Here is a 25,325-nt window from a genome sequence, read left to right on the forward strand (position 1 = left end):
TAGCTGGGTACGACACCGTCTATCTCCGTCTGTCTACCTTTGGACTGTCAGAAGTTGTATAGTTAAAATGTTAAGTGGCTTGTGTGGACCCTTAATAATCAAGCCACTTAACATTTTAACTATACAACTTCTGACAAAAATAGATGGCTGACACTGACGGTACTGGACAGTCCGGAGGTAGACAGACGAAGATAGACCAGTCGAAATAACTAGCTGGGTAGCCATTGCCAGTGTTTCGAGTTTAAGCCCAGCCGCTACTAACATATCAAGTTATTGCAGTCTGACTAACAGATATTAATGTATACCTGCAATGTCTTTGAGACCACCTTTAAATAGATCCGAGCACCCATACATTATTGCAGGACTATACATTGGAAACACACGATATGCAAAGAACACAGTCTACCGCAACAGTTGTTTACTATAAGGTTTTCTCCTTTCTGCCATCTATTTCTTCCCCTTCATGTTTTTTGTAATTTCGTAATCGGGATTCGCCATAGTTTGTTTAGTTTTGATTGGAATGTATTATGCAATTCACGTGGTTATCTTCTAGCAATTGATTAGGTTTCTTTTATGCAATAAGCTTTATATATTTGTACTGAGTGTTGTAATGAGTGTCGATAGCATCAATTTGCTAGACAAATTGAGAAAGATCGAAGTCATGCTTATCAGTTATTGTGGTGAGAAAATACGCACTACTACATACAACAGTATTTAAAGACGGTAGTTAAAGAAAAAATATCAATTACATCTTTAACATATTTTTTCATATTTAAATTATCTTTTACTTTTTCAATTTTTTTAAATAAAGACAATAGGTAAAGTCAAGGCTTTTCCTAAAATGACTAATTGTTATGTTTCCAAAACTTCTGGCGCTCCACGAGTTTAAGCATTCTCAATAGGGCTTCACCAGCAGTTCTGAACAGGGCATCACCGACAGCTCCGAACAGAAGCAGGAAGGTTTATGATGGCTATGACAGCAAGTCGTGACGAGTTCTGCATGATTTATGTCACACTTTTTATTCTGATCTATACATCATGCCCCAGCCATCGGCGTCTTCAATGGGAACGATTCGGATCTGCACAATAAACAGGCTACTAAATACCCTAAAGATCTTTGTTTGTTTAATATTTTTCACTCGGTTTTCTCTATATTTGCATTAGAGTTTTCTGGGTTTTTAAATTAATCTGCTCTTTGGGATTTTGGGTTTTCAATGTAACGGAAAGATTTGCTTGGGCTGGAAACCATTGACTACTCAGAGCCTTGGACGATCTCAAACACAGTTCGTTGAGGTAAGACAGTTATTGCGGCTACAAAAAATATTTCATGGGGTTTGTTTGTTTTTTATGCCCTACCGTGGGCTATCTTGATCATTCAATGTTTTCATTGAGATTGTATGTTTTACATTGTTTTGCACTATTTTGACATGATCCATTACCTTTTAACTCTCAGCACCATGGATCCTCCTAGGGTTTGGACTCATCAAGCATTTTCGTGTGGATTGCATGATTTTTTTCAGTATTAAACTCAGAAACCTAGTTAAAATTACTTGAATGCATTGAAATTGATCCGGCCTCCATCTTCTAAATGCATTATATTGTGCAAGCTATGGCACGAAATACATCTAGCATATTCCTCATTTTAATTGCATTATTTAAGGTTACTTCAAAGGGCTTTTAGCCCAGGGATCTAGCCTCACAACAAAACCTATGGTACAGATTGTGTGTTGTTTAAAACTTTTGTTCCTTATTTTATGGTGGGAGTTATATATTCTCCAAAACTCTTCTATCTAATTTAGCACAAATATGTTAAGTTAACATTAGAGAAGCATGAAATCTTCCAACAGTAATATTGCGCTCCTCTAATTCAAACAGAATGTGATTCCTAGATTAACATGACTTAGTTCAGTATGTTTTATAGCAAATGAGGTCAAGGAAGAAATCATTACCTATTATATTTCGCTGGCTACAATAGAATTTTTAGCGGTTCTTAGGCTTGAACAATACACCACTTCTCCTCTTCATTGGCCAATCCATTACACAATGGCCCAGATCAACCATAAGAATTTCTATTTCAAAATTGGTAGTTGTGTATAATTAATCTGTGAAAACACCCTCCCCTTTCTTGACTTGTTAGCCTCCATTCCAGACTTGCAAACAAAATATGTAAGATTGGTAAGTTTGCTTCAAAAATCTAATTATGAACTTGATTTCTCAACAAATGAGACTACAGAGTTGGAGAATTCTCAAATGTATATGATTTAGTGCAGGCCCCTGCTCATTTATTATCTTTGTGTGGTACATATGCTTCTTGCTTAGAATTATCACAAATGATATGCTCTGTAGTACTTGTTTGCATCATAATCTTTGGTTAGGAGATGATTTAATGGGTGGTTTGTTTGGCTGTAGCTAGTTTTCAAATTCATTGATTTCATTGTTGTTGCATCTCACTTTCTCACTGTTTTGATAGATTTGAATATTGTTGTTCATTTGATTTTACTTGCATATGAAAAAACCTGTTGGTTCTAAAAAATGAGCTTTATATTTTATAGCACATTGACTGTTGTGAATTTGGTTATCCATTTATTTGTATGCCGATGAAGAGTGTCAACAACTCAAACCCATAAGGACTTCCAATCCCATCTATGATAGTAAGGTCTCTTTCCTTTTGTAATGTATACACACTTTTCCTTGTGAAAGGTTCCTCCAAATAGTCACAACCTAATTCAAAATTTGTTTGAGTGATTCAAACACCAAACCTGATCGGAGTCTATCTCCGATTGCATCACTAGTTAATTGTCACCACATACAATCCCTTTTTTTGTGTTTGCATCTCCCCAAGTCTGATTACTCTCACACAATCCTTCACCTATCAACCTACTTCACAAGTTCACACCCTATCCTCTTCCCTAAACCATCTAGGATCTCTCTCTGACCTTTCCAATTAATATTCCATCCATAAGTTATACTTTCACCATGCCTAACCACTACTGTCAACTCACATGATAACCTGGACTGTATCTCTGTTACATATTCCAACTCCTTGAATGCACATTATCTAGACAGTCACATCTAACACCCTTATCTTTGTGTCACTTCCATCCACAATATTGGAACACTATGTTTACACATTCCTCATGCCTTGTCCACACTCAACTCACTTTACATACCCTACGTAATATTAGCAAACACAAAATAGAGAGAACTGACCAATCTGTTGTCATGTTCAATGGTCAACTGACCTTGTCAAATGAACTTCCCTGGCCTTATCTGAAGGCTTACAAACCCCACCACTCACTTCCAATCATAGAAAATACTTCTCCTTTGATCTTCCTCTGTCTCTAAGTCCCACTTCATCTATTAATAGTTGGAAAATCCCTAATCGCCCAATGACAACCAAAATCTTCCCACTTTGTGATTGTCACAGTCAAAGTTTCACAATTGGACATCATGTGGCAAATATTGCATGGTTTTCCTGCATAGTCTTGAATAGTTTATAGTCATCCTCTCCAACATTGGTGCACATGTGGAGTGTTTCGTTATACCACAAAAAAAGGAAAACTACATTATTTTAGACCTATGGTTACCACAGTTAAGGGTTCTACTAGTTTTCAAACAAACTAATAGATCTCCAGATATAAGGTACCAAATGAAATGGTCCGATACCCAAAAAGCTCTTAAAACATCCATGTATCTTCCACACATGATGATCCACACTAATGTTTGGAGAACAGAAAATGGGGACATGAAGAATGACATTTTATTTATTGCAAACTTATCTTACATCAACCATACTTTCAACACACTCCTTGAATCAACATTCCATGCCATTAAAATGTGTGTTTTCTGGTAATCAACTAATCAACTACTCATATCTACTCACATACGCAACTTGCTGATAGGTTTTGTCTAATTAGTGTTTAAGTTATGTTACCAAGTTGACAACAAGTTGTCGACATTCCTAACTAACATCCCTTATGATTTGCATTTGGTCTTATTATATTAAGATGGTCTTCTAATGATCATATCACCCTATTTTAAATAGTCCCTCAGACCTTATTTGGTTTGTATGGTAATATTACAACTTTTTGCATATTTATGGTATTGTATTACATTTTAGGATTAAATTTTCCCAATTAGATTGGTTAAAGACCATTTATCTCACATTAAATTTTCATTGTGCTCTACCAATTGCTCCTAGTACGTCATGATCTTTTGGTATGCAATGGAACTCCTGCACCACATGAGCTGATTTGAATCACAATCTCATCCTTATACAATGTATAAACATTCAACACATCTCGAATAATCATCAAAACAAATTATAAACATTCCTTAACATTAGAGAGATCTTTATCGCAGCTACAATCTTCAACATCTAGGAGCTCAATGAAAGCATACAAGAGTTCCAATGTAAGTGAGTAATTCTATTCTATCAAAAAATACAAAGTTAGTTCAGTAATGTTATTCTATCAAAAAATACAAAGTTAGTTCAATGATAATGGATTACAATAGATTAGGATGATTGAGAATAAAAAGAGAGCCCCCTCTTATGCACACTGAGTTAAGACATTGTGATTGAGACATGAAGGTGTAACTATTCTCTCTTACACTAAGTAAAATTTAAATAGCTAGTGTGAATAGAATTGAGATGGTGAATTAACAATGTTAAACACTCATACACACCAATAGGATGGAAGTATTTTAAAGATTTATTCTCACCCTTTCCTTTATTCTAGGATTCTTGAAATTTGTACTTTTGACTGATATCCACTTGCACATTATGCAGTTTTAGGGTCTTAATGGTGGTGCCTAATATTTGATCATTTACCATTGGAATCACTTTAAGGTTATCCTAGTGATCACATGGAAGACCAGATGCACCCTTGCCAAGTGTCACCACTCAAGAGAACTAGGAATGTTCTCATAATCTAGATGTTGCTTCTATTATATGGCTCCCATATCTATAATGATTTCCTTGAATGTCGTTGATCTAGACTTAGACTAACACTATCTTGCCTAATTGAGAATGTCTAGCTTTTTGGGGAGCTTAGGTCAGACTACCCTAATCTGATATAAAGACTCTGAATATTTATAGAGCAAAATATATTTATGCATACTAGCACTATTTTTTGGAAAGATTTTTATTGTTGTAAACAAAAATCTAATGTTCTATAAATACCACTTGTTATGTTTAGAAAAAGTAAGACGTCGTTGAAGTCTGTCTGAAATCTAGAAGAAAAAGTAGCAAGGGAAATTATCAGTAAATTACCAGATCTGCTTGGCTACCACTTTTCTTCAACTTAGAATCTGGCAATTTTCAGGAAAATGATTCAATTAATATGTTAGAGTGCATTCTTTGGTGATCTATATATGACAATACAGTTTTCCATTTTCACCATCGAAATAGGAGATCTTGATAGGGGTTGCTTTTGAAGATAATTACCATATGCTTTTTAAAATGTGATGTTCAGCTTGGATATGACTTGATTAGTCTAGTGGAAGATGAAAAACATAATCTTCTTGTACATATGGTTTTATTCTTAACCTACTGCTGCCTAGAAGTTCTTTATCATTCCAAGGTTGCCTGAGTGTGAACTTCTTGAGGGGGCCATTGCCTCCCCATTGACAGCGAGTCCTCTTAATACCATGGGGTGTATTTTTAAACTTTAGTGAAATGGAAGAATAGGTAGCTGAATGATGGAAATGGAGATGCAAAGTGCATATCAGAGCAGTTAAATTCATTGCCTTAAGTTTAGGCTGTATTGTTTGCTACAAACATAGATGTGTTTTTCAAGAGAGACATTTTTAAATTAAAAATTAGCCATTGTATGTTGTTTTTGTTTCTAAAATGTCTAGGGACTGCCATTTTGGATTGCATTTTGATTTTGTAACCATAAAAGTTTTCAATTTTTATGTACGTTACATCTCAAGACTAAGTTAGATTATGTGATTTGGCTCATTAGAATCTTTTCATTTTTTTTTTTTTTAAGGACAATGTTGGATAATACTCAGGAATCATAATGGTGGGTTTTACAGGGACAACCTGGGGCCAATCTAGCTTGCTCAACTCTGTTTGTTGCTAACTTAGGTCCAACTTGCACTGAGGCAGAATTGGGTTATGTACTTTCGAGGTAATTTCTAGTGACTTGGAAAGTTATTAGACTTGTTATTGTGGGAGCATGATAATGGATTATTTGTGTATACCCTGATAATTTTCAAATGTCAACTCAATGTTTTCATTTTGGCCTGTCATGGATTGCACATTTTGTTTTTGCACTATTAAAGTCCAAAGTTCTAATTCTATATTTTTTATTTTTACTTGAATAGGTTGAAGGGCTTGAAGATGATGAAAATGAAGACAAAAGGTGGAATGCCAGTTGCTTTTTTGGACTTTGAGGTATGCATTTATTTCAAATTACATCTTTGAATTGCATTTTAAACCTTAACTAAACTATAGATGTTGCAATTTAATGATGACTTGGTGCACTATAATTTATTTGGATCATGTTCTTGCTTTCTGTTTTGTTTTAAGTCATCTATGTGCAACTATAGCCATATCATTGCACCAAATTGTAGAAATAAATCAAGAAGTTTGTCTACAAAGAGATTCTACAAGTTTGATTAAAACTTTATACTGTGTTGATGTCAGAGGTCATTGTCAATAGGAAAAAATGTTCTTGTGTTAATTTACATACAATGTGGACCATAGGAGTGCCCTTTAGCATATGGTAAAGAAATATCAAATATATCCAAATTCAGTTATTGACCAATTTTTCATTGGGTTTTGAATTTGCATATTCATGAACTAATGGTTATTCCACCTGTTGTAGGGAATGAAAAGAAAGGATAGATTGGCTTGCAAACCTTTCTTAGTTCGGCTACCATGTTTTCAAGCTAAAGAATTATGTGTTTGTTATCAATTTGCTTTACAATATATTTTTTCGTTATTTATTTATCTCACTTGTCTGGAGATTTTTTTTGGTTGTGTTCTCAATTCTTATTCTGTTGAAAAAATTTGTGTTGCTCTTTATTTGTTAGCATTTTCATCAGTGGTTATTTATTGGCCATATAGCAATCTATGTGCTCAATCTCATGGAGAAATATTTTATTTTGTGCTTTATTCTCTCTTTGATGAGTGCAACGATTGTCTATGCTTTCTCAGGATTGAGAGAGCATTCAACATGTGAACTACTTGATTTGCAGCATGTTACATATGTTTTGTTGAAGTCTTTTAGATAGAATTATTAGCTTCAGGATAATTGCATGTCACATAGTGTTCACAAAAATTTGTGAAATATTTTAAAGGTTATTAGAATATAACTATTATTCCAACTTTAAATAAAAATAAAAATAATAAATTACTGCATGTAGTTGTATAATATGTTATTCTGATTTATGAATAAACAATCTTGGATGATTATATTCAATTTTATAACTGTAAACTAATTGTAGTCGAGAATTGCAGATAGGAAGGTGTTTCTAGCCTTTTGAGTCATGGGTGGTGGGAGAGTTGTCTTGATTTGTAGCAGGCATGCTGCCATGAGTTTCAAGTTTGTGGGTTGGGAGGCAAATGAGTCCTCCAAGGCTTGTTAAGGAAGGAAATCCTTGGACATCTTATTTAGTGCACCACTTTGTGATACAACACTAATGGGTTGGGTGGTGATCAAGGAGTGTTTGATATCACCAAGGTGGCTTTAGGTATGCAGTTGAGTTATGATCCTACCAAACACCATGGGCTAAAGGGAAAATGAGTCCCCTTGGGCTTTGGGAATTTCTCAAATATACCTACTTACAATGGATTTCACAGGCTAGGGAGCAGATAAGTGCCCTTGGTCTTGAGAGTTTTCCTCAAACTATGCCAACATGCAATAGATGGAGTAAGGTGTACTCTTGTAGTACAAGGAAATTTCTCCTAGAAACTATGGTTGGCATACATTTCCTCAAATTCCTAAATTTAGTCTCAAAGGGAAATTTTCTTAATAGTCATTTGATTTTATTATATATGTAATGTTGAAAATTTTGTTTTATGACTAACAATATCTATGTAGAGTAAAATTTGAAATTAAATTATGTTCTCGAAACTTGAGTTCGAATTGTTTTGTTGGGAAAATTATGAGTGGAGCTTTAAGAGGGAGGAGGGAAATCACAAGAGTATTAGAGTTTTGATCTTGCCAACTTGATGATTAAGGGAAGTAGTTGATGCAATCAATCCAAAGGACTTAAAGGGCATATGAAAGAAAGAAGGAAACTTGTAGTAGGTAATAATTCTATTTAAAATAATACAATGGGTGGACAGTTGGGAGAGAATTTGAGGGCTTTCATGGAATAAAACAAAAGAACAATGAAAGTTTTTGTTAAGAAAACCTAGTTACTCCTACAAACCCTTCAAAATACGAACAACACAATTAGTACTCTTAGATAAACAAAAAATAATGGGAGTGATGTAATCTCTAACCACTTGGAAAATCACTAGAGGATGTTCAAAGATCAACACCTAGGTTAAGTAGACCAACATTCTTACTCAGAGAAGAAGTAACCTACTTGAAAATGATTTTAATGGATGTGACAACTCATTCCAATTCAGGTCAAGAAATTTGAAGAAATATTTCATTTAGGGATTTGTGTGATGCTCACACAAGAATCACATCTAGGAGGGGAAGGTGCAAGCCAAATCAAGATTATTAGGATAAACAACACTTTCTTTTGGGTCCAAATGTTAGTTGCTTTTCGCTTAGCGTAGTGACCAAAGAAGACACCATTAAATTTGCTATCCTACACTTCAAAGGAATCACACCTGATTTGTGGGATCATGGTATCATAATTGAAGGTCACCCAAATATAAGCATGGACACCCAAAAGCTCATTGAAAGCTTTGACCAAAAGCGCCTTGGGAGATATTTTGAAGAATTGAATCAATTAAGACAACATGGGTTTGTTGATGACCATGGAAAAAAGGGATCTCGATCATGGTCCCTAAGATTACCAAAAAAATATGAACTTACCTATTTATATAGGGACTATTAGAATCCTTTCATGGCCTAGTAAGTGCCCTTGCTTTTACAACAATTCACAATTTTTTTTGGGCCATAGTGCATATATTTTGGGCCAAAGAAGCACATAATAATTTATGCAATCGTATGATCCTGCACAACTTTGATCATCCCTAATCTCCAACTTAACTCAGGTTGTCTATGGCTTCTGAAGCTACACATTGACCTTAATAGATAACACTTCAAAAACCTCCATCAACTAGTAGTATTTCCTCACAGAAGTATGTAGGGACTTGCTGAGGAATATGGGTTAATAATGTTGCTAAGATTACGTCTAGAATACCGCAAAATTTTCCCAGTCAACAATATATTTTATATTGGAAGCATCCACCATAGATAGCCACAAATTTTATAGTCAAGGTTGTTATATATGCAAGGCTTATTTATAGACAACCCTCATTAAGACTACATGCACTTGACGATTTTTTTGTGACATTATAGCAAATTGTTCAAGTGCATTTTCCCCAGCTTCAGCTCTTTTAGTAGCAAGCCAAAATACTCATGCTTGGTTCAAGATTCCAGAACTTGATGTTGCAATTCAACTTCTTATATTCAAACCCATTAAAAATTAATTTTCTCTTTACAAAATTTATGAGGTTCGTCATCAAATCTTGCAGACGATTTTTTGTACAGCCTCTTTATGACATTCTTGGAGCAAACCACAACCAGAAAAGCTTGACAAATAGAGGTTACAAATAATTCTAGTGGTTGTATGCACTTTTCGAGTTGTCCTGATTGGTGGCAGCAGTTGAGAATATATATATATATATATATATATATGTGCACCCTCTTATTCCCTCTCTTTGGCAAAAAACTACTGACATGTCACACTTTTTTGAGAGAGACCTATTAGAAAAGTCTTCTTGCTACTGTGTTCAATATTATATCTCGTTATGAATGACTGGTGATACAACCATGATTATGGAGACCAACTTGATATGGTAAAATTGAATCTCTCTTTTCTAATATATCGTGTACTCAGAGTTTGTGTTTGTCCTATCAATCGTGTTTGGTTGGATGATCATTAAATTTACTCACATTTTATGTCTAACAATTGTATTTATGGATAGAAGAATGATTGCATCATTTTGATGTTCTCTGTGAAAAATAGCTACACAAGTTTGACAAGGTAGTAAAATTAAGCTATTGTGGGAAGTATGGTGATGCTTTGGTATAAAAGATATTATATTGTCCTATTTTTTGTTTTATTACTTTTTATAAGAATACGTAGTAATGCAGTTTGATTTAGATGAGAAGTATAAAAATTTATTTAGTAAAGTCTTCTAATTTGTATCAAGGTATAATGATATGGTGTGAAAGCTATTTGTGTGTTTGTAATTCGCATCTGTCTACTCTTTATGCTTGATTTTCTAACCCCCAAGTGTTTAATGGCTACACAATATCCCTTGGGCAGGGCCTTGTGACTCTTTGATCAATGTCTATCATTTCAAGTACATGATGGATCCTTCATACTTTTTAGTCATCCTATAAGTTTGTGGAACATTTCAAAGTTTATAACCCTATTGTTTGGTCATTTTATTAGGTTTTGGTTCAGAGTTATCTAGATGATTCATTTAAAATATAGTGGTTAAAGCTTAAATGGGACTTCTCGTATAAATTTTCCAAAGTCTGAAAGGACAACCATGACTACATTGTTGGAGGCTTTATGAAATGCTATAGAAGAAAAGGTATATAAGTCTTTTATTTATAATTTGGAATCAATCTAACTTGGAGGCAGTTTCGTAATCCCCTTCTCTCTTTTTGTTCCATATAAACACTCCATTGTAAGTCTCAATATGTAGTAGATTAATCCTTTGTATAGTGTGGAGAAAGGCTTTAGAATCTCTGTCCAAGCATCTTATGCCTCCCTTCTTTTCTTCAAGGATAGTGATCATATTGAAATCCTTAGTCACTATCTAATATGTGTAGGTTAGTGGTGAGTTGATGACCTGGAAGGAGTCTAGCATGTAAACTTTTTCATCCAAATGGTGTGGGCCATAAATATTCATTAGGTCGATGGTGTCTACAGAGCCAATGATCTGAACTACTGCTGAAAGAGTGTGTCGAGTAGATATTGCTTGGAGAAGGCTAATTTGTTGTGTGTTCTGTAGGATAAGCATACCTCTTGCTACAATTTCTATGCTGTCATATCCTTGCCAACACTACTTTTGGAGATGGGTGGTTCAATACAAAATACAATTTTGTTTCTTGGAGAGTAACAATTTTAGTTTTATCCTCCACGATTCTATTTTCAAGGATTCTATGCTTTAAGGATTCATTGAGGCCTCACATATTCTATGAAATAGTAGAGGGGGGAGGACAAGTGCCCTTACTTATCCTTCATGTATTAATATGGCCCTGAGTTCTTGGAGGAGCTGTTGGGTAGATCTCCAACCTTGTTTCTTGTTGCATCATTTGGGATTGTATTGGTCAAATATTATATAGCTTTCATCCCCAATTTAGATGTCTCACCATTTTCTTGTTTCAAGCCCACTTTCTTCAGCTCCTCATGGTAGAGGTTGTTTTTTCATTCTTTACTTGGTGTTCTCCGAGAATGCTTGGCACCCCTTTCTTGTCACAGATCACTACAATCTTATTTAGATCAAGATCTCCTAGATCTATTTCTTCATTTTTCTTTATATTTGTGTAGCTCTCATTTCATCCATGTTAACATCCACTTTTTCTTGATTAACTTGAAGGGGCCCTTTAGATTGAGTTGGCTCTACCTCCATGGCTGTAATATCCCTTGCTAAGGTGCCCTTAACTTGCTGCTTTAAGGGTCATCGAATATAGTCAAACACTTGTCATGAAACCTCAAATTTGTTGTTATTTGTTTATATATATATCTTTTAATTATTGCTTTTAGTGATTAATATTGTGATTTAGTTCAAATCTAAATAGTTTAGTTCCATAGAATATTATTTTAGTAATTATTGTTATTTTGACAGGAAAAGAAACTAGAAGATTAACTAAAAATATACAATAAAAGTTGAATCACAATTAAAAAAATAGTGAATAAGAGAGTGATAGAACCTAAACTTTTTTATTGATAGAATGAAAACCTTAATACAAGGACTAAAAAATGACTACACAAAATAAAAATTAAATCATAGAATATACAATGATCTTATATTAAAACCCACTGGTCTATCTCTTGAATCAACAAGGAGTTATAATATTGGATGGACAATATACTATCAACTTATAATGATATTGATGGGTGGGTTGACAACCAATGCAATGTTTATCATTCATTTGTCCTTTGGAGCACACATGCTCTTTACGAGGACCAAATCATAGTTTATTTTTAACATTAGCATATATAATGATACCTCTTTTGGGGGGCTTTGGTTAGCAATGTTTTTCCCAGGATAGCTCTGTAAGGGGAAGGGGTTAACTAAGAGTCTTCATGCTATTTTATTCTTGTTTTCTTCAACCTTGTTTATCTGTGAGCGACATTGAATTTTGGAAAGCATTAGAGTCATATTTATCATCAAGACTTGTTTAATCATGTTCCCACCTACAATGGAATGAATATTTGATTCGGCTCATTATTGTATTAAAAACCATTTTATAATTATAATCTCTGCTCCCTTGCAGGAGCCCTTTATGTTGTGCTAGTTTTTACTACAAACCAAATTTAATCCAAGGGTTAGCAAAGAAAGAAGATCCATGAAAGAAGAGACGAAAAACATTTCATTGAAGGTATGTTATTTTATAGTGGGTATGTGTGGATTCAATTTGTTCATTTATTAATTTCTGCACTTTGTAGATGCTTCACATGAGAGGTGGTTTCACAGTGTTGGATGAATTCCATGAGGTTACAAATGGATTATATGATCTTCATTTTTTGAATGAACATATATGAGATTTCTTTTTTTTGTTCTTGCTCTCACATTTGTTGAAGACATTTATTTATAAAGGCAACTGTGATGCATTATTCATCTCTAATCTCTACGATCAGCTGATCTGATCATGAGATTAAGAAAATTTTATAATTTGATTTGATTGAATCAAATATTTGTTTAAATTTATTGCTGTTACAATTTATCTCTACTATTTATTCACAATCTAAGTATTTGTTAAGCTCAAGAATATTGTTTCTTCATGATATAATTTTGGTCAATGTTTGGATTAAACAGGGTATGAGTTATGTGAGAGGCTGGTTTATGGTGGGATATTGGCTAATATGGTAATTTATTTCACAACCACACTGCATGAAAACACCGTTTCTGCCTCAACTGATGTCACCATTTGGACTGGTACTATGTCAACTATGCCTCTCCTTACTGGTTACATTGTTACATCAATATTGACTGCGGATGATACTGGGATGCTTACATTGCTGATAAATGAATTTCTCTTTGCCACAATATGCTAAGATTTCCTGAGAAGATACATTTTCTTTAGCATAAAAAATGCCTAATCTTCATTTCCCAACAACATTTCCATTCTCAATGGTTTTAGCCTTATTGTTTAAGTTTGGTTTGGGAGATGACAAGCCTCTATAACAGGGCAGAAAGGCCTTTTGAGGTGTTTGTTTAGTTGTAATTTGCAGTTGTAAGCCAAAAAATAGTTCATAAACCCTTGAAGGATGACCATAATTGTAGTAGTAAATTGTGCTACACAACTGACTATTAAATACACGATCCACTAAAGTTACTATGTCTTGTGTACTAGGCACATGGTTTGTGTTTTCATATGTATTATCCTTAGATGACCTCAAAGTTTCACTACTCTCTGATATTAAGCTGAAACTTACTGAACTATGTTCCCTCAACATTGGATTCTATGTGAAAGTCGTACCAAAATTAAAATACCTTGCTGCTGCTGGAAGATATTAAGTCTACACCTACAGGTCTCAACATTGGATTCTATGTGAAAGTCGTACCAAAATTAGAATACCTTGCTACTGCTAGAAGATATTAAGTCTACACCTATAGGTCTACAAGAAAGATGATCTTTTACACTTTGCCTATCATCACACAGTTCTGATTTTAATTGCTAAGCATGATGAATTTCAACCTTCATCCTATAGTAATTAACCTCAATTTGATGTAATTTTCCTAACACACAATTTATTTCATGCCCAGAATGGCAATTCACAAGCCTCCAATATTATGATTTTCTTTAAAATCAAAGTTTAAACAGCCCATATTTGTCTAGTTTGATTATTTTTCGATGGATTTTTCAACCTCTACCTGCTATGATGTGGAATTTAATATAGCCACCCCCCAAGTTCTTAAATGAGAGGACCTGATTTCCTTATCAAGTCTATCGTTAACACCTCTGAATTACTAAATAGTAATTTTTGCTCCCAGAAGTTCAATCTTCTCTACAAATGGTGAATTGGATTTTTTTTTGTGCTTGTAATGGGGTAGTTTGATTCCCTCTATGCTTATAGAGTCCAAAATACATGACTTCTTACGTAGGAAGACTTGACTTGGGCTAAACATATAGAGTCCAAAAAAGCTGCCTTGTCAAAAAGAGAACTAGAGCTATATCCAAGACAAGGTGAAATTAAGTTCATACATGCATATATCATTGAAGTGGTTGAATTAAATAAAATGGAATTAATTATTAAGTAAAATTACCACATGATACTATCTATTGTGTTGTTGGCCCTCAAAAACTAATTTTGGGGAATGTTTCTTATCATACACAAGATTACTAGAAGAACAAAAAAATTCTCAAGAAGTATTTACACTCAAACATATTTTAAGTTATGTGATGAACAATGATGTGTTGTACAATTTTTTCATAGAACTATTGATCGTGGTCAATCAAAGGGGATTTTTCATCTAGATTATGTTCCCGCATCTCCTGTTCTTTGGATATCTTGCAGCTAAACTTCTATTAATGGATTCTTCTTTTCCTGATTACTATCTTCCAATATGGAACTCAATTCTACTGGAATTTATTTAGGAACATTTGAAATTGGAGACTTGGATCTCCCTACAATCCAGTCACTATTGACATATCATGAAGCTCAATAATGGCTATCACAATGTATTCCCAAGGTTACAATGTTGTCCCCGGGAAAGAGCCTTTTAAAAGGTACCTATGTGGAAATATTGGAAATGTCAAGGGCCAAAATTGGAATAGTCTGAACAAATTTTAGCTTTATCTTAAGACTGTGATTTTAAACATTTCAAAATAGTTTTTTAATTGTTTCCTTTATTTACTTTTGAGATGCAATTCTGACCATTGTCATCTTTTGATTTGTAGAACTTGTTTTTTTATGGCTACAGGGCTTTCTTCAATTTTCTTGTCATTCTTATAATGATCATATGCAAAGGTATGCATTCCTTGTTTTTTTATAACTGTTAAACCTCTATGCTGTGCCACGAGATCATAGAAATTGATAATATTAAAATAGTGTTTGAAATTCCTTGGGGGTCCAAATGGAGATGAGACATATGAAGTGAGCAATCAGCATTTGGAGCAATTTAATGAGCAATTTTCTTGTTTTCTATGATAGTACGTAGTGAGGAGTTAAAAAGTTAGTTTTGCAACTTGTGCACCTTGTGAATATTTTTTTTACTTGAATGTATGTGGCATTAGGTAGGTGTTTTGAATCTTGATAAGTTTGTATTCCTTTGTGAAATTGTTTTAGTTTTGTACTGCCACTAGTTTTGTTCAAGTAGTTGGTAAAGATGGAGTTCTTACTCACTTTCCCACTGTCCATTCTATACAGGCTCTTGGAATAGTGAGTATATTCCATGTACATAATGTGTACAGAAGTAGGGACCCTCAAATGTAGGGGAGCAATTTTTAAAGTCTTTCCCTAGGCGAGCCTATGGTGAGTCAGCTAGCGAAGACCAAAGTAAAACCAACAAAACTTGCAGAGGTGGATAGCTAGAGCCATGATTCCACTTGGGAATTGAAGATGGGAGACTTGCCAAGGCTTGATAAAGAGGGTGTGGTCATACCAATCCAATTGATGGTCTTACACCTCTCAACTTACAGCACAACCAGTTAAGAGCTCTAAAACCCCCTAAAATCACTCAAATTGAGTCAGGGTACTATACGGAAGGCAGTGACCCCAAGAGCCCCAAAAATCCTTGAGAGGGTGGCACCTGATCCAAGAATCCTAAGAAAACTTGTAGGGTTACTTTGGAAGGATTGGAGAAAATCCCCATTTTCTCGCTATAGGATACCTAATGGGGGCTAAAAGCCTTTTAGGCCTATTTGTGAAGAAATGATGAAATTAGGTGGGAAGATGAATCAAATGGGACTTCTAGCACCCCTATTTGGTTGAGTTGAAGTATTTTACAATACCTCCACACCTCTGTAAGGCTTAGTTCAATATTTGGAGGTTAAGAGCCTTTATGTTGCTTTTATGGTTATGGTGAGTGAAGCAAGAATGCATCAAGTTTTGACTTGATTCATGAATCTTTCTTGGTAGATGGGTTGGCTAGAGAGACCAGGGGATCATTAGATAATTAAGGTCCTATAGGTGACAAGTGGTGTGGGAAAGACACCCTAAGTCTTTCAAGAAGACATACAGCATGAATCAATGATTGATTCATCAACCTCCCTATCAATGAGTATTTACGACTAGGGGCCTCCCAATACAGAAAACTCAAACATCTCCAACACTTTCTCTTAGATTATCACAGTCACTGTCAAATGCCCCAACAACAACATGAGAACATGAACCAAAATAGAGAGGATCACTTCCCCATCTTGTACACACTATTTGAATGGGATTGGGTACATTAACTACATTTGGGCCATAAATACCTGAGTGGAATTATACAACATTTAGAATCAACAATTATCCCTAAAATTGACATAGATAGTTATGAAAGTCTTAATAGCCTAGGTCACGCCTCTCATAATTTGAAGCACAAGATAAAGAGAATCTGTTGCAGGAATGCTCTCAAAGTTTCTTGCAGCTTCTCCAACTACAAGAGCAATCAGAAGTGTCCCTCCAAATATAGACACATAACTATAGAGCAAAAATATTAACCCTGCTAAATGTATCAAGATCAGCTTCCCAACATACATAAGTAAAGAGCAAAGCAACCTTTTGTAGTAGTCTAAACCTTAATCTCTTAATAGCTTCCACTTTTTTAAAATGCAACAGTGGAAAAAAATTTAGTGAACCACATTTAAAATCCCCCAGTGACACTATACACATAACTGCATTTGCTTCAACAAATTGACCCAGAGTTGCTACACAAACACCATTAATACCATATCTTATCTCATGTACATCTCTTTCAAAAGAAAATTGGAACGTCCTCTGTCGTAGTCTGAATCAGCTTATAATTGCCTCTAGCAAGGAAGAAGTGATCACCCCTCATTTCATAGGGATCATCCTGATCCCAAAATACAAGTGACAACTTGGAAAGCAATCTAGCATTTGTATACTCAAGGTTGTGCCAAGCAATGACCTAACTACTAGAAAGTTTATTGCATGATTGGCAAGATTTCATATCGCAAATCATCCAATGTTCTTCAATCCTATCAAGATTACCTTCCTATTGGATTACACATTGCGTCACAAATTCATTACAAAGAGCATGGTGGGAAGAGTCTAAAATGCACATGTTCATGAGAAATAGTTGACAGATCTTGAATTGTACAAGGGAAAATATCAAAGCTTTGAATAAACAAGGTCAATATTGGAGCATTGCACTTTGGAGGGATTCGCAAATTGGTAATGCAAAGACCTAGTAGAGCACTATAGCAGGGTTGGCCATTTCTCCAATCAAGGAGGCTTCACCAACTCCAGGATATTTATTCAAAGCGTTGAATGTTTTCAATCCAATGCACATCCAAATTTTATTCCCAGTGCTATTATTAACTTATTGTTCCTAACCCTGTAGTAGAATAAAACAACAGGACCAGTGGTGGATCTATATGAGAGAATAAAAAAATATGTGGATTCTAGGAGCATGGAGAAAAGCAACCCCTAGTAATGTTCATAGCTAAGATGCCCTAGATCTACCCTTACTCTTGCCTATGACTTTCTAGTTTGTCTCTATATTCCAAGGTATCCTTCACTCAAACAACACAATATGATAGTGAATTTTATTTCTTTCCACTACAACCTCCTACTCTTAGTATAGGTCAAAATGATAAAAACCAATAAGATAAATAGTAGGAATAGAAGCAATACAGTGTTTCAAGAAAGTTCTAATTAGTAATAAATAGAGTTTCACACTTGTTTGTTCATTTCAGCCTAAAATAATATCGTCAATGTGTGACATAAAATTTTGTTCTCTAGAGCAGCACTTTGACTCACATAACCTTTTAGAATACTAGAACAACACCTTATATGATTGATGCTGCAACCGTCCAAAATGCTGGAACAACACTATAAAGTTTATATAAATTTTGATTTTTATGATACTAATACAACACCTTCTATGACTGATGTAACCTTCAGAATACTCACAAAAACCTTATATTATTGATGAAAATCTTCCACAATACTGCAACAACAACTTATATGACTGACGTAACGTTGAGGATGATTGTTGGTGTTTGGAAATGATGTAAAATAGCCAATTTATAAATTATTTTAGTGCTTCACAGTGAAGAGACTCTTCCTTTGTCCACAGATTGCATTGCATATGCTCTAAAGATATCATTTATGACAATTTTATCCTTCCTTGAATTTGAGGATAGAGGTAAAGCTTTCAATGGAATTATTTCAAAAATCAAATATCTCAACATCAACTTCAGAAAAGACATGGTAAGATTGATATTTTTTGTCTAATCATTTGCATTATTGCATTTATAAGGCTTTTAGTTTGTAGTTCTTGACAGGAAGAAACTCTAGTGTACGGAAATGACTTGTACAACTGTAGCTAATTGATATATGTAAATTTTTATTTGTTTGGTAGAAATTTTTGTAAGCTGAATATAATTCTGTACTTATGTTACTGAAATTTACAATGGATATTTTATACAATATTAAATTGTTAATTCAGGTAGTGTGGTTATTTAATAGTTTTAGAAATTTCATTTTTCAAAGTTAATGACCATCAAAATAATTACAATGTGTATTATTGATATTTTTCAATGGTATACAATTATAATACAAAAGATGAGTTACTTTTCATATTTCACTAATCGTGTAGTTTCTAGAAATATATCTTTAATGTTTAAAGGGCATTAGCTCAATGGAAGAGCACTTGTTTCATAAGTGGAAGGATGATGGTTTGATTCCATCATGCCCTAACAAAATTGATACTCTATATTAAGAATAATTTTATTGTATTTAAAAAATAAGATCAAACTGTTCTTATAAACATTGCTTTAGCTATAGTCTCTCAAAAGACAATAGTTGGTATTAAATAAATATTGTCTCTAAAAGACAATTATTTTTGTTTCATATTGTCTTAATAGAGACAATATTTTAAAACATATTTTAAGACACTCGGTTAAAGACAATATTTGAGATGATACACAACTTTTTTATTGTCCCCAATTAAGACAATTGATAAAGAAATTGTCTCAAAAAAATGTCTTTAAACCCCCCTCTATGTAGTAGTGACGTAGTGAATGAGTAGTTGGGCAAGCATGAGAAAGGAGGAAGATGATAATAAATAAGGCCATTCAAATCTTGTGACTAATTACAATGAACTTCATCTAAAAAAAGATTCATTTCTTCCTTTGTGTTTAATTTGGAGCTTAACCTTGGAGCTTTTTGCAATTTATCATTTTGCCGGTCATTGATTATCTTTCCCTATAGGAGGGTTTTGTACTTGGATATTGTTATCTCTACCATTTTCATTGTTGACTATGAAAGACGATTTGAAAATCTAATTAAGAAACAACATTCGATCAATTTTGTTCTCACTTCTGGAAAACAAGGTATACAAAACTAGTTATTATGTAGTTTTGAGATAAAGAAATTAGGCCATTTTTTCTGCCCTGTTCTATAGTTCATAATGCATAACTCAATGTAATGCTTTTGAGAGCATGGAATTTGATTGGTAAATGATTTAAGCAATAGTTTGTTGATTAGCATAAATATATTAGACTTAGTTCTTAGAATGTTAAACATAATTTAGAATTCCAGTCAAACTCAATGAAATCCTGAGTAGTACAAAGCAATGCAAATTCTATTTTCTAGATACAAAATTCTTATTTCAAACTGCTCCAAACTTATGAATTATGAATTATCAGTTTCTGTTTCAACTTAGTATCAAAGTAAATTATTTTGGAGGAGAAGAGACATAAATCATTATTATTATTATAGTCCTAAAATGTGGCCAACCTTTGCAATTAAATATTTTTCTATACAATTACATATACATATTAAAAAATTTCTATTGCAATACTATGTTTGTTGTTTTTCACAAGTTTAAAGAAAAAAGGTACAAGTCTTGCCAAAAAATAAGATGTGTTTCTTTCTCTAGCACTAACAGAACATGTATTTAGGTGCCTTATCATATCCTACTCTTATGTGTGCAATCTTAACTTTCTATTTAACACATACATATAACATATTGGTTCCTTCAAAATTTTCCTTTTCTATCTCTATCACATATATCACGACATTTTCGATACATTTATAAATATTGAATTTAGTATTGAAATTTCTCATTAAAGTACGTTGTGTCTTGCCATAAAATCAACACCTCCCTTTGTCCCTATCTATATCTTCTTACCCAAATCTCTTTGTTATTAGTTATGCTCTCTAGATTTGTTAGGACTCTTTGTTCCAAAGCAAGGTAATCATTACTATTGTGTTCTCTATACAATGTAAGTGAAAAGAATCAAAAAATTTATTTTTTGACATAACCAATGTGTTCGTATCATTTTTCTATATGAATTACTTGAAGCTTCCATCTGCATTACATTACATACAAAATATAGCTTGCACCCTACTAATAATCCATGTTTGTCTATATTAAAACAAACACTATTCTACACCAACATTAAATTGACGACAAATTTAATTTTCTTTGAAAATATTACATTAAAGATTGTGTAGGTAGAGGATGTCACTAATTAATTAAATGAAAAAATAGCTTTACATGCCATTGGATTTGTAAGAAAGCTTGTAAACCCTTTTCACTAAACCATCTATGGTTAAAACTTAAAGTATTAATAGTTTTAGATTTAGTACATTAATAAATTCTCGTTGATTAAAATAAAATAAGGATAATTAATATGTATATTAAGGTTAATTTTAATCATTATTTAATTTAAATTTATTTTCCATAAATGTTTACATATAATCATATTATTATTAGTTTATACTTTAATGTTCTTACTTAATTTATGATATAAATATTATTGTTTTTTTGCTATTTCTCAATTTCCTAGTTATTTATTCATTATAGATAGTGAAGAAAAAATTATTCTCAAATAAATAACCAATGGATAGGATTTACATAATGGGTAGTATAGTGGTATAAATTGTTAGTTCTCTCTCTCTCTCTCTCTCTCTCTCTCTCTCTCTCTCTCTCTCTCTCTCTCTCTCTCTCTCTCTCTCTATTCATTAGATGTTAGAAATCAGTGGTCCACAATTTTTGAGAACTATGGATGACCATTAAAACTTCTATGGCCACATAATTTTTTTCACCCATTTTAACGCAATCATTCACTCTTTCTAATAAGTATGTATGGCTTGTCTTTTTTAATTATCTTTTGCATTACTATGTTTTTTTCTAAAATATCTAAGGTTTCTTTTATTTTGATTTTGTGTTTTATTTGATGCCTTAAATATACACACACTTGACGAACCAAATTTATTAATTTTACCTCTAAAAAATGAATAGAGACTAAAATATTGGTACATTTGAAGTTTAAAAAAAAAAAATCTTTTATAGATAGGTGACATTATTTATTTAATATAATTTATAAATAGTTTGAGTTATATATAACTTTTATCTCTATCATTTCACCTCTTTCTATAACTATATTTTCCTCTAAATCTCTCCCTCGCCATATTTCAAGTATAACAAAATCTTGCTAATAAACAATGTAAATAAACAAAATACATTTTTTTTGGGTTAGAAAATTTGCATACAAAAGTATACACAAGTATAGGAGCATTTAAACATTGATTGGAATCCCTTGCTTATAAATAGCACAAATACAATTAGTCATTAGAAAAGCCCCATGTATGAATTGAAGATAGCAAAAATCAATGTAAAATAGAAGAACATTCCATGTACAATCCACTTTGAACTCATACAAAATTTATGCTCCCTCCTCTCAGGAAATGGCAACAATTGCAAATAGCAAAGAGATCATCAAAATTTCAAGTGGGGATTCAACAAAGAGTATCAACAAGCCCTTGCATGGACTTGCAATAAATTCTTCCATAGGAGAAGCAAGTAGCTCTGCAAAAAAGCCAAAAATTTTAGCAACTAATGTACATAGCTTATCTTCGACTATTTCAAGTAGCTACCATGACATTTTGACTAACTTCAAACTAAATTGTCTCTCTTTGCCTCATGTGGAAGAAATGGATGTGATACAACTTTTGAATGGTTGCACTGAGTTGGAGGGGCTATGCACTTTCATTAGGGAGATCTACTATGACCAACACTATGCAAATGGTGATACAGTCTCAATAGTTGACGCATATAAGAGCTAGTTGAATAAAATGTGATCTTTTCTCTTGCTTTCATACTATGTAACCCGAAGATCATTTCCTTTATCAACTTTTATAATGTAGTTATCTAGGTTTCAATTTTCAACATGTGTAACCTCGGAATAGACATGAAAGTACATGTTTTGTATGTAAAATAAAAATAAATACAATTATATAGAAAATTTTAATGTAGTTATGTAGGTTTCAATTTTCAACATATGTAACCTTATAATAGACATGAAAGTACATGTTTCATACATGAAATTAAAAAAAATACAATTATATAGAAAATTGCTTCTAGCAATGAAATTGGTAGTGTATATGAGCAATGTTAGTATGCTAATAGAAACTAATTTTAAATAAAGCTTCTACAAACTAAAAAAAATTCATAAACTTCAAGATAGACTAAGATGAGCTCTCAATTGAGAATATGAGCCATTAATGGGCTCTCTCAATAAGAAGCTCTCTTGTTGAGTGGCTTTGTCTAAATAGATAGGATGTATGCTCAAGCTTATGCTTCAAAAAGGGCTTCAAATGGAGTTGGAATTTGGGTGTGAGTGTATGGTTTTGATGTAAAATGGCTTCTTAAAATGACATTATGACTTTACTTCATGGATTGTGTTGTTTTTCAAAGGGGAAGGATCTAATTTATAGGCAAGAGGCTTGAGGGATTGAGGGCTAAGATGCAAGGATGGGAAAAAGCTCATGGAGGGCTCAGATTACATGAGAGGAGAACACATGGATTGTGCTTCCTTACAGCCAATCAGGGAGTGACACATGTCACAGGGTGAGAGGATGGAGGAAAGGGTAAGGATGAGTCAACAAAGGAGGCTCAAGGGATAAACTCTTCATAAAGACCCTCATAATGGCTTGTAAGAGTAATAAAAGGGCTTGGAAGAGTCATTTATGGCCTAGTGGGCTTCATAAAGTTTTATGGTTAGGATATTTTGAGGGAGATGAGAGGAATTTTGACTTGGGCTTGATAAGGAAGGTTTTAAGCTTGCTTAAGATTGTGCAAATGATTAGAGGATGGATTATGATGGATTAGGATTAGCTTAGGGATAGGCAAGTGGATGGCATTTAATGAGGGTGGGTGAAGGAGGAGATATTTGTTAACTTTGGCTTGGGTTAGTAAGTCTTAACCCATGTTTAGAGAATGTAACAAGGTTAGGAGGGGATTAGGATTATGTTTAAAGACATCTTCTAGAAGAGTCTAGACTTTGGATGAGGATAAAGACTTTCTAGAATAGTCTAGAATTTCCTAGGATGAGGATGAAGACTTTCTAGAAGAGTCTAGAACTTCTTAGGATGAGGATAAATTAGATTTTTAGGAAATAAATAAAGTTTTATTTATTTCAAGGGTTTGGGTTGAGGAGATATTTATTAAAACTATTTTAATAAACATGAGGATTAATATTTAATCTCAATTAAATATTTTGAGTTGGGATTAGGGGTAGAAAATGATGGGATTAGCCTTTAACCAAAATTAAAGAAGGATTAGAAGATTTTGGAAGAGGTTAGTGGTCTTAAGGAAATTGGCCAAGTTTTGGGCAAAAATTTTTTTTAAAATTTATTTTGGGTTTTTTGGTCAATTTATTAATTAAATAATTAATAAATAAGGAAATAATGTTTAAATAAGATTTAAACATTTTTGGGAGGGATTCCTTAATTAAATATTTTTAATTAAGATAAAGGGATTTAATGGCATAAAAATAAATAAATAAATAAAATAAATATTTAATTAATAAATGATGATGTCATCAGGAATTTTTCAGAAAATAAAAATACTTTATTTTCTAAAAGTTTTTAGGTGTCTACAGGTAGCAGGCTAGATAATATTAGTATGAGTTAGATACAAGGAAATAATGTTAACATATGCAATTGTACAACAAAATAATGCAAGCCTATTTCCATTTCTCACATGTGATTAAAGGAGTTGGAAAAAAATAAAAATATGTATTACAATATCCTATTTTCATAACAACACACCTACCTTAGTAAGATACATCTAGTTCTCCTCGATCATGTATTTTAAGAAATTTTTTTTTGATCCTTATATAGCCTAATCAAATCATATCAACTTATTTGTAGGCTCTTGTATTCCTTTTCCACTTAATCTCATGATGGTGACTTTAACTACCAATGGACTAGCTAAGATTCTTGTAGGCTCATCTATTATTGATCCATACTTACAAGTTACATCTTTACACTCTATTCTTCAACCTAATTCTACAATTACCAAATATCGAGTCCAGCTATTAGATGGTACACACACTCATTCGGCTCTTCTTCTAGACAAGTACAAAGATTTAATCATTGAACAAGGTTTAGCAATGGGCACAATTATTTGTTTAAAAAATTATTCGTGCAATTTGGTCAACAACTACATGTATGCCATTTCTTTCCCACTACCATTGATTTTTTTCACTATGTCATGTTAATGTCTATGCTAAATTATGAACTCCTTTCTTCATAGGGCACTCTTGCTTGAAAACATTGTGGTAATCTAAAAAAATGCAACCATAGTTGGATGTCTAGTTCCACTCCACCAAATAGCTAACTTCCATCTGCATCCAACTTGAGAAGATGCATTAGTGCCCTCCCAGAATGCAGAATATTATGTGCAAAATATGGCTTCATTCCTACCACTCCCCATTAAATCATTGACTCTATACCATAGACATTGGTCCATTGAGGGTAGA

General features: G+C 33.2%; 1 long non-coding RNA gene across 1 annotated transcript; it reads left to right on the top strand.

Annotated features, from left to right (window-relative positions):
- The first annotated feature begins 925 nt into the window (after positions 1-925).
- LOC149569263 (uncharacterized) lies at positions 926-12,772 on the top strand. The gene is made up of 4 exons (XR_016361740.1): positions 926-1,293; positions 6,040-6,134; positions 6,331-6,400; positions 12,654-12,772. It is a non-coding gene; the product is annotated as an uncharacterized LOC149569263 (long non-coding RNA).
- The last annotated feature ends 12,553 nt before the right edge of the window (positions 12,773-25,325 follow it).

Source organism: Cupressus sempervirens, chromosome 3 (genome assembly GCF_028749045.1).
Source record: "Cupressus sempervirens isolate cs-2001-9-10 chromosome 3, ASM2874904v1, whole genome shotgun sequence".
NCBI lineage: Eukaryota > Viridiplantae > Streptophyta > Pinopsida > Cupressales > Cupressaceae > Cupressus > Cupressus sempervirens.